The sequence below is a fragment of the Muntiacus reevesi genome, chromosome X (genome assembly GCF_963930625.1).
Source record: "Muntiacus reevesi chromosome X, mMunRee1.1, whole genome shotgun sequence".
Classification (NCBI taxonomy): Eukaryota; Metazoa; Chordata; class Mammalia; order Artiodactyla; family Cervidae; genus Muntiacus; species Muntiacus reevesi.
The window spans coordinates 52,771,837-52,785,283 of record NC_089271.1 but is presented as its reverse complement, the minus strand read 5'-3'; the positions used below and the strand labels follow the sequence as shown (position 1 = coordinate 52,785,283).

General features: G+C 39.1%; 1 non-coding gene across 1 annotated transcript; it reads right to left on the bottom strand.

Moving 5' to 3' along the window:
• Positions 1 to 9,547: 9,547 nt before the first annotated feature.
• Positions 9,548 to 9,620, bottom strand: TRNAG-CCC (transfer RNA glycine (anticodon CCC)). Its single transcript has one exon. It is a non-coding gene; the product is annotated as a tRNA-Gly (tRNA).
• Positions 9,621 to 13,447: the final 3,827 nt, after the last annotated feature.

Genomic DNA, 13,447 nt, shown 5'->3' with positions numbered 1-13,447 from the left:
GTTTGTGGTGATGGTTGCATGAGCCTATACAACTGTTAAAATTCATCAAATTTTATGCCAACAAAATAAATTTTACTATATGCTCATTTTAATTAAAAATTATTGAAATTCCTAAAGAGCTTTGTTTATGTGGATTATATCTGTCAATATTTGCCATTATAGAAGTTACAAATCACTTTTTTCTTTTTTTTTTTTTTTACAAATCACTTTAAAATAAATGTTATTTGCAGAGTAAATCATGCAAAATGCCAGCCTGAATGAAGCACAAACTGGAATCAAGATTGCAAGGAGAAATATCAATAATCTCAGATACACAGATGACAACACCCTTATGGCAGAAAGTGAAGAAGAACTAAAGAATCTCTTGGTGAAAGTAAAAGAGGACACTGAAAAATTTGGCTTAAAACTAAACATTCAGGAAACTAACATCACGGTATCCAATCCTATCGGTTCGGTTGAGTCACTCAGTCATGTCCGACTCTGCAACCTCATGGACTGCAGCATGCCACTCTTGCCTGTCCATCACCAACTCCCGGAGCTTACTCAGACTCATGTCCATCAAATCGCTGATGCCATCCAACCATCTCATCCTCTGTCATCCCCTTGTCCTCCCACCTTCAATCTTTCCCAGCATTAGGGTCTTTTCCAATGAATCAGTTCTTTGCATCAGGTGACCAAAGCATTGGAGTTTCAGCTTTAGCATCAGTCCTTCCAATGAAGATTCAGGACTGATTTCCCTTAGCATGAACTGGCTGGATATCCTTGCAGTCCAAGGGGCACTCAAGAGTCTTCTCACAGTTCAAAAGCATCAATTCTTCAGCTCTCAGCTTTCACATGTTAGGTTCAACTGTCACATCCATACATGACTAATGGAAAACCATAGCTTTGACTAGACGGACCTTTGTTGACAAAGTAATATCTCTGCTTTTTAAGGAGGTTGGTCATAGCTTTTCTTCCAGGGGCAAGCGTCCTTTAATTTCATGGCTGCAATCACCATCTGCAGTGATTTTGGAGCACAAAAAAATAAAGTCAGCCACTGTTTCCCCATCTATTTGCCATGAAGTGATGGGACTGGATGCCATGATCTTAGTTTTCTGAATGTTGAGCTTTAAGCCAACTTTTTCACTCTCCTCTTTCACTTTCATCAAGAGGCCCTTTAGTTCTTCACTTTCTGCCATAAGGGTGGTGTCATCTGCATATTTGAGGTTATTGATATTTCTCCCGGCAATCTTGATTCCAGCTTGTGCTTTATCCAGCCTGGCATTTCACATGATATACTCGGCATTTAAGTTAAATAAGCAGAGTGACAATATACAGCCTTGATGTACTCCTTTCCTGATGTGGAACTAGTCTGTTGTTCCATGTCCAGTTCTAACTGTTCCTTCTTGACCTGCATACAGATTTCTCAGGAAGCAGGTAAGGTGGTCTGGTATTCCCATCTCTTGAAGAATTTTCCACAGTTTATTGTGGAAATTTTCCACAGTCAAAGGCTTTGGCATAGTCAATAAAACAGAAGTAGATGTTTTTCTGGAACTCTCTTGCTTTTTCAATGATCCAACAGATGTTGGAAATCTGATCTCCAGTTTCTCTACTTTTTCTAAATCCAGTTCGAACATCTGGAAGTTCACGGTTCATGTGTTGTTGAAGCCTGGCTCGGAGAATTTTGAGCATTACTTTGATAGTGTGTGAGATGAGTGCAATTGTGTGGTAGTTTGAACATTCTTTGGCATTGCCTTTCTTTGGGACTGGAATGAAAACTGAACACTTCCAGTTCTGTGGTCAATGCTGAGTTTCCCAATTTGCTGGCATATTGAGTGTAGCACCTTCACAGCATCATCTTTTAGGATTTGAAATACCTTAACTGGAATTCCATCACTTCCACTAGCTTTGTTCACAGTGATACTTCCTAAGGCCCACTTGACTTCACACTCTAGCGCGTTTGTCTCTATCTAGGTGAGTGATCACACCATCGTGGTTATCTGGGTCATGAAGATTTTGTTTTGTACAGTTCTTCTGTGTATTCTTGCCACCTCTTCTTAATATCTTCTGCTTCTGTTAGGTCCATACCATTTCTGGCCTTTATTGTACCCATCTTTGCATGAAATGTTCCCTTGGTATCTCTAATTTTGTTGAAGAGATCTCTAGTCTTTTCCATTCTCTTTTTTTCCTCATTTGTTTGCATTGATCACTTAGGAAGGCTTTCTTATCTCTCCTTGCTATTCCTTAGAACTCTGCATTCAAATGGGTATATCTTTCCATTTCTCCTTTACCTTCAGCTTTCCTTTCTCTTCTTTTCTCAGCTATTTGTAAGGTCTCCTCAGACAACCATTTTGCCCTTTTGCATTTCTTTTTCTTGGGGATGATCTTGATCACTGCCTCCTGTAGAGTGTCATGAACCTCTGTCCATAGTTCATCAGGCACTCTGTCTATCAGATCTAATCCCTTGAATCTCTTTGTCACCTCTACTGTATAACCATAAAGGTTTTGACTTAGGTCATACTTGAATGTTCTAGTGGTTTTCCCTACTTTCTCTTTAAGTGTGAATTTTGCAAAAGGAGCTCATGATCTGAGCCACAGTTCCAATTCTTGTTTTAGCTAACTGTATAGAGCTTCTCCATCTTTGGCTGCAAAGAATATAATCAATCTGATTTTGGTATTGACCATCTGGGGATGTCTATGTCTAGGGTCTTCTCTTGTTTTGTAGGAAGAGGATGTTTGCTATGACCAGTGTGTTCTCTCGGGAAAACTCTGTTAGCCTGCGCCCTGCTTCATTCTGCACTCCAAGGCCAAATTTGCCTGTTACTTCAGGTTTCTCTTGACTTCCTACTTTTGCATTCCAGTCCCCTATAATGAAAGGACATCTTTTTTGGGTGTTAGTTCTAGAAGGTCTTGTAGGTCGTCAAAGAACCGTTCAACTTCAGCTTCTTTCGCATTAGTGGTTGTGGCATAGACTTGGATTACTGTGCTATTGAATGGTTTGCGTTGGAAATGAACAAAGATCATTCAATCATTTTTGAGATTGCATCCAAGCACTGCATTTCAGACTCTTTTGTTGTCTGTGAGGGCTACTCCATTTCTTCTAAGGGGTTCTTGCCCACAGTAGTAGATATAATGGTCATCTGAGGTAAATTCACCCATTCCAGTCCATTTTAGTTCACTGATTCCTAAAATGTTGATGTTCACTCTTGCCATTTCCTGTTTCACTACTTCCAATTTGCCTTGATTCATGGACCTAAAATTCTAGGTTCCTGTGCAATATTGCTCTTTACAGCATTGAACTTTACTTCCATCACCAGTCACATCCACAACTGGGTGTTGTTTTTGCTATGGCTCCATCTCTTCATTCTTTCCAGAGTTATTTCTCCACTGTTTCCAGTAACATATGGGCCACCTACCGACCTGGGGAGTTCATCTTTCAGTGTCCTATCTTTTTGCCTTTTCATACTGTCCATTGTGTTCTCACGGCAAGAATACTGAAGTAGTTTGCCATTTCCTTCTCCAGTGGACCACGTTTTGTCATAACTCTCCAACATGACCCGTCCGTCTAGGTTGGCCCTACATGGCATGGCTCATAGTTTCATTGAGACAGACAAGGCTGTGGTCCATGTGATCAGTTTGATCAGTTTGCTGTGATTGTGGTTTTCATTCTGTCAGCCTTCTGATGGATAAGGATAAGAGGCTTATGGAAGCTTCCTGATGGCAGAGACTGAGGGGGAAACTGGGTCTTGTTCTAATGGGTGGGGCCATGCTCCATAAATCTTTAATCCAATTTTCTGTTGATGGGCAGGGCCAGTCCCATTACTTCATGGCAAATAGATGGGGAAATAGTGGAAACAGCAAGGGAGTTTATTTTGGGGTCTCCAAAATCACTGCAGATGGTTGGTGACTGCAGCCATGAAATTAAAAGACACTTGCTCCTCGGAAGAAAAGCTATGACCAACCTAGACAGCATATTGAAAAGCAGAGATATTACTTTGCCAACAAACGTCTGTCTAGTCAAAGCTATGGTTTCTTTCAGTAGTCATGTATGGATGTGACAGTTGGACCATAAAGAAAGCTGAGAGCCGAAGAATTGATGTTTCTGAACTATGGTGTTGGAGAAGACTCTTGGGAGTCCCTTGGACTGCAAGTAGATCCAGCCAGTTCATCCCAAAGGAAATCAGTCCTGAATCTTCAATGGAAGGACTGATGCTGAAGCTGAAACTCCAATACTTTGGCCACCTGATGCAAAGAACTGATTCATTGGAAAAGATCCTGATGCTGGGAAAGATTGAAGGCAGGAAGAGAAGGGGATGACAGAGGATGAGATGGTTGGATGGCATCACCGACTTGATGGCCATGAGTTTGTGCAAGCTCCAGGAGTTGGTGATGGACAGCGAAGTCTGGTGTGCTGCAGTCCATGGGATCGTATAGAGTTGGACATAACTGAGTGACTGAACTGAACTGAACTGAATTTAAAACAGTAATAGTAGAAAAATCATTACATGTTACGTAAATAACATACTTGCAATGAAAGGTAAGTATATATTCCAAAATATCCAAAAATATAATGTCATTGTTTTACATCTTTGCAAATCTCTTTCGTGTCTGGGTGAATAGAAGACAGCTGGACTCTCATATTGGCTTGTGCATCAATCTGTTGCAATAACATAGGTCATGTAGCTTCTGGAAAAATACTGAACACTTGATGGAGAGTGTGATCAATGCAAAGAGAATCTCAGTATTCTCATTAAAATACTTTTGACTTTGTGGACCCCTAAAAGGATCTTGGGGACCTGAGGGGTCACTGGACCTCCCTTTCATTATCACTGCTTTGTTATTGTTGTTCAGTCACTAAGTCATGTCTGACTCGTTGCGACCCCGTGGACTATAGCATGCCAGGCTTCCCTTTCCTTCACCATCTCCTGGAGTTTGCTGAAATTCATGTCCCTTCAGTCAGTGATGGTATCTAACCATCTCATCCTCTTCTGTGCCCTTCTCCTTTTACCTTCAATCTTTTCCAGCATCAGGGTTTTCTCCAATGAGTTCGCTCTTCCCACCAGGTGGCCAAAGTACTGGAGCTTTAGCTTCAACCTCAGTCCTTCCAATGAATATTCAGGGTTGATTTCCTTTAGGATTGACTGGTTTGATCCCCTTGCTGTCCAAGAGACCCTCAAGAGTGTTCTCCAAAACCACAGTTCAAAAGCATCAATTATTGGGTGCTCACCTTCTTTATGGTCCAACTCTCACATCTGTACATGACCTCTGGAAAAATCATACCTTCGATTAGAAAGACCTTCATCAGCAAAGTGATGTCTCTGCTTTTTAATATGCTATCTGGGTTTGTCAGTGCTTTCCCTGCAAGGAGTAAGCATCTTTTAATTTCATGGCTACAGTCAGTGTCCACAGTTATTTTGGAGCCCAAGAAAATAAAATCTGTCACTGCTTCCACTTTTCCCCCCTCTATTTGCCATGCATGAAGTGATGATTCTGGATGCCATGATCTTAGTTTTTCGAATGTTGAGTCTCAAGCCAGCTTTTTCACTCTCCTCTTTCACCCTCATCAAAAGGCTCTTTAGTTCCTTTTCACTATCTGCCATAAGGGTGGTGTCATCTGCAAGTCTGAGGTTATTCATATTTCTCCTCACAGTCTTGACTCCAGCTTGTGCTTCATCTAGCCAGGCATTTCATGAGATGTACTCTGCATAGAAGTTAGATGAGCAGGATGATGATACAGAGCCTTGTCATACTCTTTTCCCAATCTTGAACCAGTCCATTGTTCCATGTCCAGTTTTAACTGTTGTTTCTTGACCTGCATACATGTTTCTCAGAAGATGATGAGGTGGTCTGACACTCTCATATCTTAAAGAATTTTCCACATTTCGTTGTGATTCACACAGTCAAAGGCTTTAATGTAGTCAATGAAGCAGAAGTAGATGTTTTTTCTGGAATTCCCTTCCTTTCTCCATGATCCAACGGATGTTGGCAATTTTATCTCTGGTTCCTCTGCATTTTCTAAACCTAATTAATACATCTTGAAGTTCTTGGTTCAGGTACTGTAGAAACCTAGCTTTAAGGATTTTGAGCATAACCTTGCTAGCATGTGAAATGAATACAATTGTACGGTAGTTTAAACATTCTTTGGCATTATCCTTCTTTGGAATTGGAATGAAAACTCACCTTTTCCAGTCCTGTTGTCACTGTTGAGTTTTCCAAATTTGCTGACTTACTGAGTGCAGCACTTTAACAGCATCATCTTTTATGATTTTAAATAGATTCATTGAATTCCATCGCCTCCACTAGCTTTCTTCATAGTAATGCTTCCTAAGGCCCACTTGACCTCACACTTCAAAATGTCTGGCTCTAGGTGTTTTCTGGGTCATTAAGATCTTTTTTGTATAGTTCTTCTGTATATTCTTGCTATCTCTTCTTCATCTCTTTGCTTCTATTAGGTCTTTACCATTTCTGTCCTTTATTGTGCCCATCCTTGCATGAAATGTTCCCTTGATATTTCCAATTTTCTTGAAGAGATCTTAGTCTTTCCCATTCTATTGTTTTCTTTTGCATCATTCATTTAAGTAGGCCTTCTTATCTCGCCTTGCTATTCTCTGGAACTCTGCATTCAGATTGGTATATCTTTCCCTTTCTCCTTTGCCTTTCACTTCTCTTCTTTTCTCAGCTATTTGTAAGACCTCCTCAGACAACCACTTTGCCTTCTTTAACTTTTTTTTCTTTCAGATGGTTTTGGTCACTGCCTCCTATACAGTGTTACAAACCTCCATCCATATTTCTTCAGGCACTCTGTCTACCAAATCTAATCCCTTGAATCTATTTGTCACCTCTACTGTATAACCATAAAGGATTTGATTTAAGTCATACTTAAATGTTCTAGTGGTTTTCCCTACTTTCTTCAATTTAAGTGTGAATTTTGCAATAAGGAGCTCATGATCTGAGCCACAGTCAGCTCCAGTTCTTGTTTTAGCTGACTATATAGAGCTTCTCCATCTTTGGCTGCAAAGAATATAATCAATCTGATTTCGGTATTGACCATCTGGTGATGTCCATGTGTAGAGTCTTCTCTTGTGTTTTTGGAAAAGGGTGTTTGCTATGACCAGCATGTTCTCTTGACAAAACTCTGTTAGCCTTTGCCATGCTTCATTTTTCACTTCAAGGGGAAACTTGCCTATTATTCCAGGTATCTCTTAACTTCCAATTTTGCATTCCATTACCCTAGGCTGAAAAGGACATCTTTTTTTTTTTTTTTTTTTTTTTGCGTTAGCTCTAGTTGGTCTTGTAGGTCTTCATAGAGCCATTCAACTTGAGCTTATTCAGCATTAGTGTTTGGGCCATAGTGGTTGGGTTTGCCTTGGAAACAAACTGAGATTAGCCTGTCATTTTTGAGATTGCACCCAAGCAATGCATTTCAGACTCTTTTGTTGACTATGAGGGCTACTCCATTCCTTCTAAGGGATTCTTGCCCACAGCAGTAGATATAAGTGTCATCTGAATTCAATTCACCTATTCTGGTCCATTTTAGTTCACTGATTCCCATGATGTTGAAGTTCAATTTTGCCATCTCCTGCTTGACCACATTCAATATACCTTGATTCATGGACCTAACATTCCAAGTTCCCATGCAATATTGTTCTTCACAGCATCAGACTTTACTTTTATCACCAGGCACATTCACACCTGAGCATCATTCCTGCTTTGGCCTACCCACTTCATTCTTACTGGAGATATTATTGTATTTGCCCTCTGCTCTTCCCCAGTAGCATATTGGACACCCTCCAACCTGGGTGGTCTTCGGCAGTCATATTTTTTAGCCTTTTCATACTGCCCATAGGGTTGCCTAGGCAAGAATATTGGAGTAGGTTGCCCCTTCATAGATCACAGCCTTGTGGTGGCAAAGGGTCTTGCACAACTCAGTGAACCTAGGAGTCATGCTGTGGAGGGCCACCCAAGATGGACAGGTCATAATGAAGAGTTCTGACAAAAACATGGTCCACTGGAGGAGGAAATGGCAACCCACTCCAGTATTCTTGCCTGGAGAACCCCATGGACAGAATGAATCAGCTACATGTATACATATATTCCCTCTTTAGATTTCCTTCCCGTTTGGGTCACTGCAGAACACAGTAGAGTTCCCTGTGCTATACAGTAGGTTCTCATTAGTTATCTATTTTATACATAGTATCAATAGTGTATATATGTCAATCCTAATCTCCCAAGTCATCCCACCCTTGGGATATTTTTCCTTCTATTTTTACTTACAGTACACTCTTTTGGATTTCCTTTAATGAGGATCTGCTGGTGAAGAACTCTCTCAATGTTTGTGTGAAAATGTCTTTATTTCACTCTAATTCTTTATTTTTTTTCTTACTGATTTTAGAATACTAAGTTAACAATCAATAAATTGAAGATCATTCCACTATCTTCTGATTGTTGAGACATCAGCTATCAATCTAATTGCTGTCCCTATGATATGATCTGTCATCTTTCTCTGACTTCATTTTCTCTCTCTTTGATTTTTTTCAGTGTCTGGGTTAGACCTCTTTATTTATCCTACCCAGGATTTGTTGAGCTTCTTGAATGTGTAAGTTAACTTCTTTTCATTAAGTCTAGAAACTTTCTCGGCTATTATCTCTTCAAATATTGACTCTGCTCCATCAATATTCATATTCTCTTTCTCTCACATTATAATCAGATGTGTGCTAGATTTTCTCATTGTATCCTCCCTGTTACTCTCTCTCCTGTATTTTCTATTTTTTCCCTCTCTCCATACTGCATTCTTGATCATGTTTTCAGCTTATTAATGCTCTCTTCACTTATGTCCACCGTCCACCTTTCTGCCAGATACATTCACTGAGTCAGTATTTTTCACTTCCAGAAGTTATTTTTCATTTTTTTCCACAAGATGCATTGTCACTTTTTTTATAGATTTTTCTTCCCTGTGGATATTTTTAAACTAATAATTTGTTTCTCTAAACATGTACACTTAGTTGTTTTAACATATGTGTCTGGTAATTCTCTTATCTGAAATCTGTGTGAGTCTGTTTCTGTTGTTTCCTATTCCTGCTGTTTTTAACTTGAGTTCCCTTGAGTTTAACTTGAATTTTTAACTGAGTTCCCTTGGTTCCTGGTATGACAAATTTAGTCTGTTCTCTGGTCATTGTGCCCTTGAAAACTTATTTGTAGGGGTTTCCTAAGACCCGGAATGGATAGACTCTCCTTCAGAGGCTTTGTATTTGTATTTGTTTTTACTGAGTACCGTGGAAGCCACTTAAATCCAAGGTCACAGCTTGAAGTTCCCTGGCTGATTCATTCCATGAGTGATGGGGTACAAATCTATTTGAGGACTGGAGTGTGGCCTCTTTTTCTCAGGGATGAATTTTTAACCTACTCTTCCCTTTTAAAAATTTTATAATCTATTTATTTTATTTTTGTACATATTTGTTTGGTTACATTGGGTTTTACTTGTGGCACACAGGATCTTCAGTCTTCGTGGCAGCACTCAGGATCTTTAGTTGTGACATGTGAACTCTTAGTTGCAACATGTAGGATCTACTTCCCTGACCAGGAATTGAACCTGGGCCTCCTGCATTGGGAGTGCAGAGTCTTAGCCACTGGACCACCAGGGCAGTCCTTATTTACTTTAACTTTTATTGAAATAAGGTTGATTTACAATGTTGTGGTAGTTTCAGGTGTATAGCAAAGTGATTCACTTATGAATATATATTATATATGTGTGTATATATATAATATATATATTCTTTTTAGATGCTTTTCCATTATAGGTTATTACAAGATACTGAGTATAATTCCTTATGCTATACAGTAGGTCTTTGTTAGCTATTTCATATTAGTAATGTGTATATTTTAATCCCAAACTCCTAATTCATTCCTCCTCCCTTACCCCTTTGATAACCATAAGTTTGTTTTCTAAATCTATGGGTCTATTACTATTTTGTAAATGAATTCATTTGTATAATTTTTTAAGATTCCACATGCAAACTATATCATATATTTGTCTTTGTCTGACTTACTTTACTTAGTATGATAATCTCTAGACCCATCCATTTTACTGCAAATGGCTTATTTCATTCTTTTTTATGGCTGAGTAATATTCCATTGTGTATATGTACTATATATTCTTTAAACACTCACCTGTCAATGGGTATTTAGGTTGCATCCATGTCTTGCCTATTGTAAATAGTACTGCTATGAACATGTGCTCAGTACTCAGTTATGTCTGACTCTTTTGCAACCAGATGAACTGTAGCCTGCCAGACGCCTCTGTCCATGGGATTTTTCCAGCAAGAATACTGGAGTGGGTTGCTATTTCCTCCTCCATTATGAACATGGGTTGCATATATCTTTTTAAATTATAGAGTTATCTCCAGATATATGCCCAGGAGTGTGATCATAAATTATATAGTAACTCTATTTTTGTTTTTTTTTAAGGAACCTCCATATGGTTCTCTGTCCCACTCCCCCCTTTTATACCCCTTATTTTTAGGAAGAGAGCTCTTCTTGGTGCTAAGGCAGCCTTTTGTATAGTTATCTGGGATTGTTGGAAACAGGGGAGATTTAGTTCTGATTGGGATGCAGAACCTTATGCAGCCAGTGTAGTTCTTTGGGATCTCATTTTAATGTAGAGAGGGTGTCATATTAAACCCCTATCTTGTGCTGGCCCTGAGCCTTAACTTCTCCCCCTCCAGCCTTTTGTGACCGCTGATTCAAAGCTCAGGTGGGCACTGTAGGCAAACACCCTCAAACCCAATTGGCTTTGGTGTGTCAATACTCTGCTTACCTGCCTGATTACAAGCTTTCATCCAAAAATTGACCTGAACATTTCCCTCTGTCCTCTCTCAGCTCTTCAGTGCCTTTTTTTTTTTTCTATAAAAGATATTTTTATTTATTTATTTTTTATTTTTTTAAATATTATTTTATTAGTTGGAGGCCAATCACTTCACAACAGAAAAAGAGACACAGAAGTACAGAACAGACTTCAGTGCCTTTTAAGCAGTTTTGAAATTTTTATCCAGTATATTTCAATATTTCAATAGGAAAGTTGAATCAAATAACCAAGCCTGCCATTGCCAGAAACTATTCAATAGAAGTTCACACTCTTAAATGTTTAAATATTCATATTTGACTTAACAAGGTCCGAATGCAGGCAGTATCCCTATCCTCCTCCCAAACAAAAGCCTTAGAATGCTTTAAATAGTAATAGTTTCCTGCTGTTTTACATGCTTTTGTGCTCCAGTGTTTTTAGTGCCAGCTTGTTTTTATACCTCCATATGATTCAACATTATCATTGTTTTATATGCTTATTTAGATTGCCTCACATTTACCAATTTTTGTTCACTGTTCCTTGCCTCCTACTCATTCCTTCTCTCCAATTTCAATTTCCTTCTTCCTGAAGTATATCTTCCAGTAGTTATTTTAGTAAGAGTCTATTATTGCTAAACTTTCTTAAGTTTATTTTTTCTGAAAATGTCCTTATTCTACTGTCAAAGAAAAAGAGTAGAAGTTTATCTCATCAATGTTGCTTGGGGGTACTAATTCTCCTCCTTGTGGCAACTGGTGACTCACCTTCATGGCGTCTCATTTCTTTGCAAGTGCAATATTTTTATTGTTTGTTTCTGAGCACATGTTCAGCAGATATGGTCTTTTTCTGTGGGCTTCTATGTGCTGTGTTTTATAAAAAATATTTTTGCTTTCACTGAGGTTCTAGAAGTTTCAATGATTCTGCTCCAATATTTGTTTTAATTTTTCAGTATGTGATTCCCATAACATGCAGTGAGGTAAATGTAGATCCCTCCTAACCACATATGACATAGGCCTGGGGTTTTTATTTCTGCTCATGGCTCCAGAGAGAGCATAAGACTTTTCATGGCTTACTTTCCAAATCCCATTCTAATGAACAGAGAAGCTACTAAGGCTTTATCCAGAGGTTTCAGTGACGGTTTCTCTGCCTCTGGTGGACTTGAGGCTGTATTGCCAGTACTTGCCTGGGCACTAGATTCCCGGCTTGGAGCCCCTAGCCCCTCGGGCCTAATATCTGGAACCAGTAACTACAATAGGTTGTTGTAGTGTCCATTTACAATTACTAGACTGGCTTTTTTCGTTTTCTCTGAAGATTTTACTTTTTATTTTTTTAAGTTCGACTATAAATTAAAATTTTTGTTAGTTTATCTTATGTTAATATGTGTTTGTATTTGTGTGGGGGGGTGCTATTTATGTCATCTTAGTGTGCTGTACAGCCAAAAGAAAATCATATTTATATATATGATTTTGTGCTGTGTTTATACTTTAAGAATTTTCCCTTATCACATCCGTCCTCATAAATATGAACTTCTCTGAGTTCCAAGGAAATTAATCTACCTCGGGATCATCTAGATTAAGGGCACATATGAGGCCAGGTCTTTGCAGCATGCTGCATCATTCTCCAGATATACCACCTACATAGTTTAAATACATCATTCCCCTGGGGTCTAAAGTTCCTTAGCAGAGTGATTTTCAACTTTAAAACATTTTAGTAGCAGAACTCTTTCTTCAAATATTACTTGGAATTCCCAAATACAAAATCAATAACTCTCTCTTAATGATTTTATATTTCAGAGTTCCTGATCCTCACTAATTTGCCCCTCCTCTTGTTCCCCAAGGCCACCTTCATAGACTCTTCTGGCCCCAAGTACCACAGTGTGAAAACAAATTGAATAGATCAGTGGTTGTCAAAGTGTGGTCCCAGAGCCAGAAGCATGAGCATCACCTGGGAATGTGTTACAAATGCAAATTCTCAACCCCCCTCACAGGCCCCATCCCAGATCTACTGAAAGCAGAAACTCTGGGGGCAGGACCCAGCAACCTGTGTGTTAACAAGCTCTCTAGGTGACTCTGATGCACATTTATGTGTGAGGCCTTACTACAATAGAGCATCCCATCCAGGAGCTATTGGAACAAGGCTGGAGTACTGCCCAAGATGAACATTTCTGGGTGCTTAAATAAGCCCAAACTTATCTGGCAGGCTGTTTTCCATTCACTGTTTTCTTGTGCATGAAGGCCATTATAGACCCTCACAAGGTCCAACTTTGCAATGACCAGGGTCCCTTTGAATTGGTTCAATAAGTGAGGCATCACTAGGAAGAGTAGGGAATCCTTACTTTCAGTTCATTAGACAGAAATAATGATATTCCACATAATTTTGCTTGATAAGAAGGCTTCATATCTGAAGCTCACAAAATAATGTTGAGCAAAAGAAGCCAGACACAAAACTGTACATACTGAACATTTCCATTTATAGATGGCATTTTAAAAGGCAACACTAATCTACAGTGAAAGAAGTCAAGATAGGGATTACCCTTTGGGGTTATTGACTTGAAGGAGGCAGGAAGGGGGCCTGGCTTATGGGTAACGTCCTATTTCTTTATCTGAGTGCTGTTCACAGAGATGTGCTCATTTT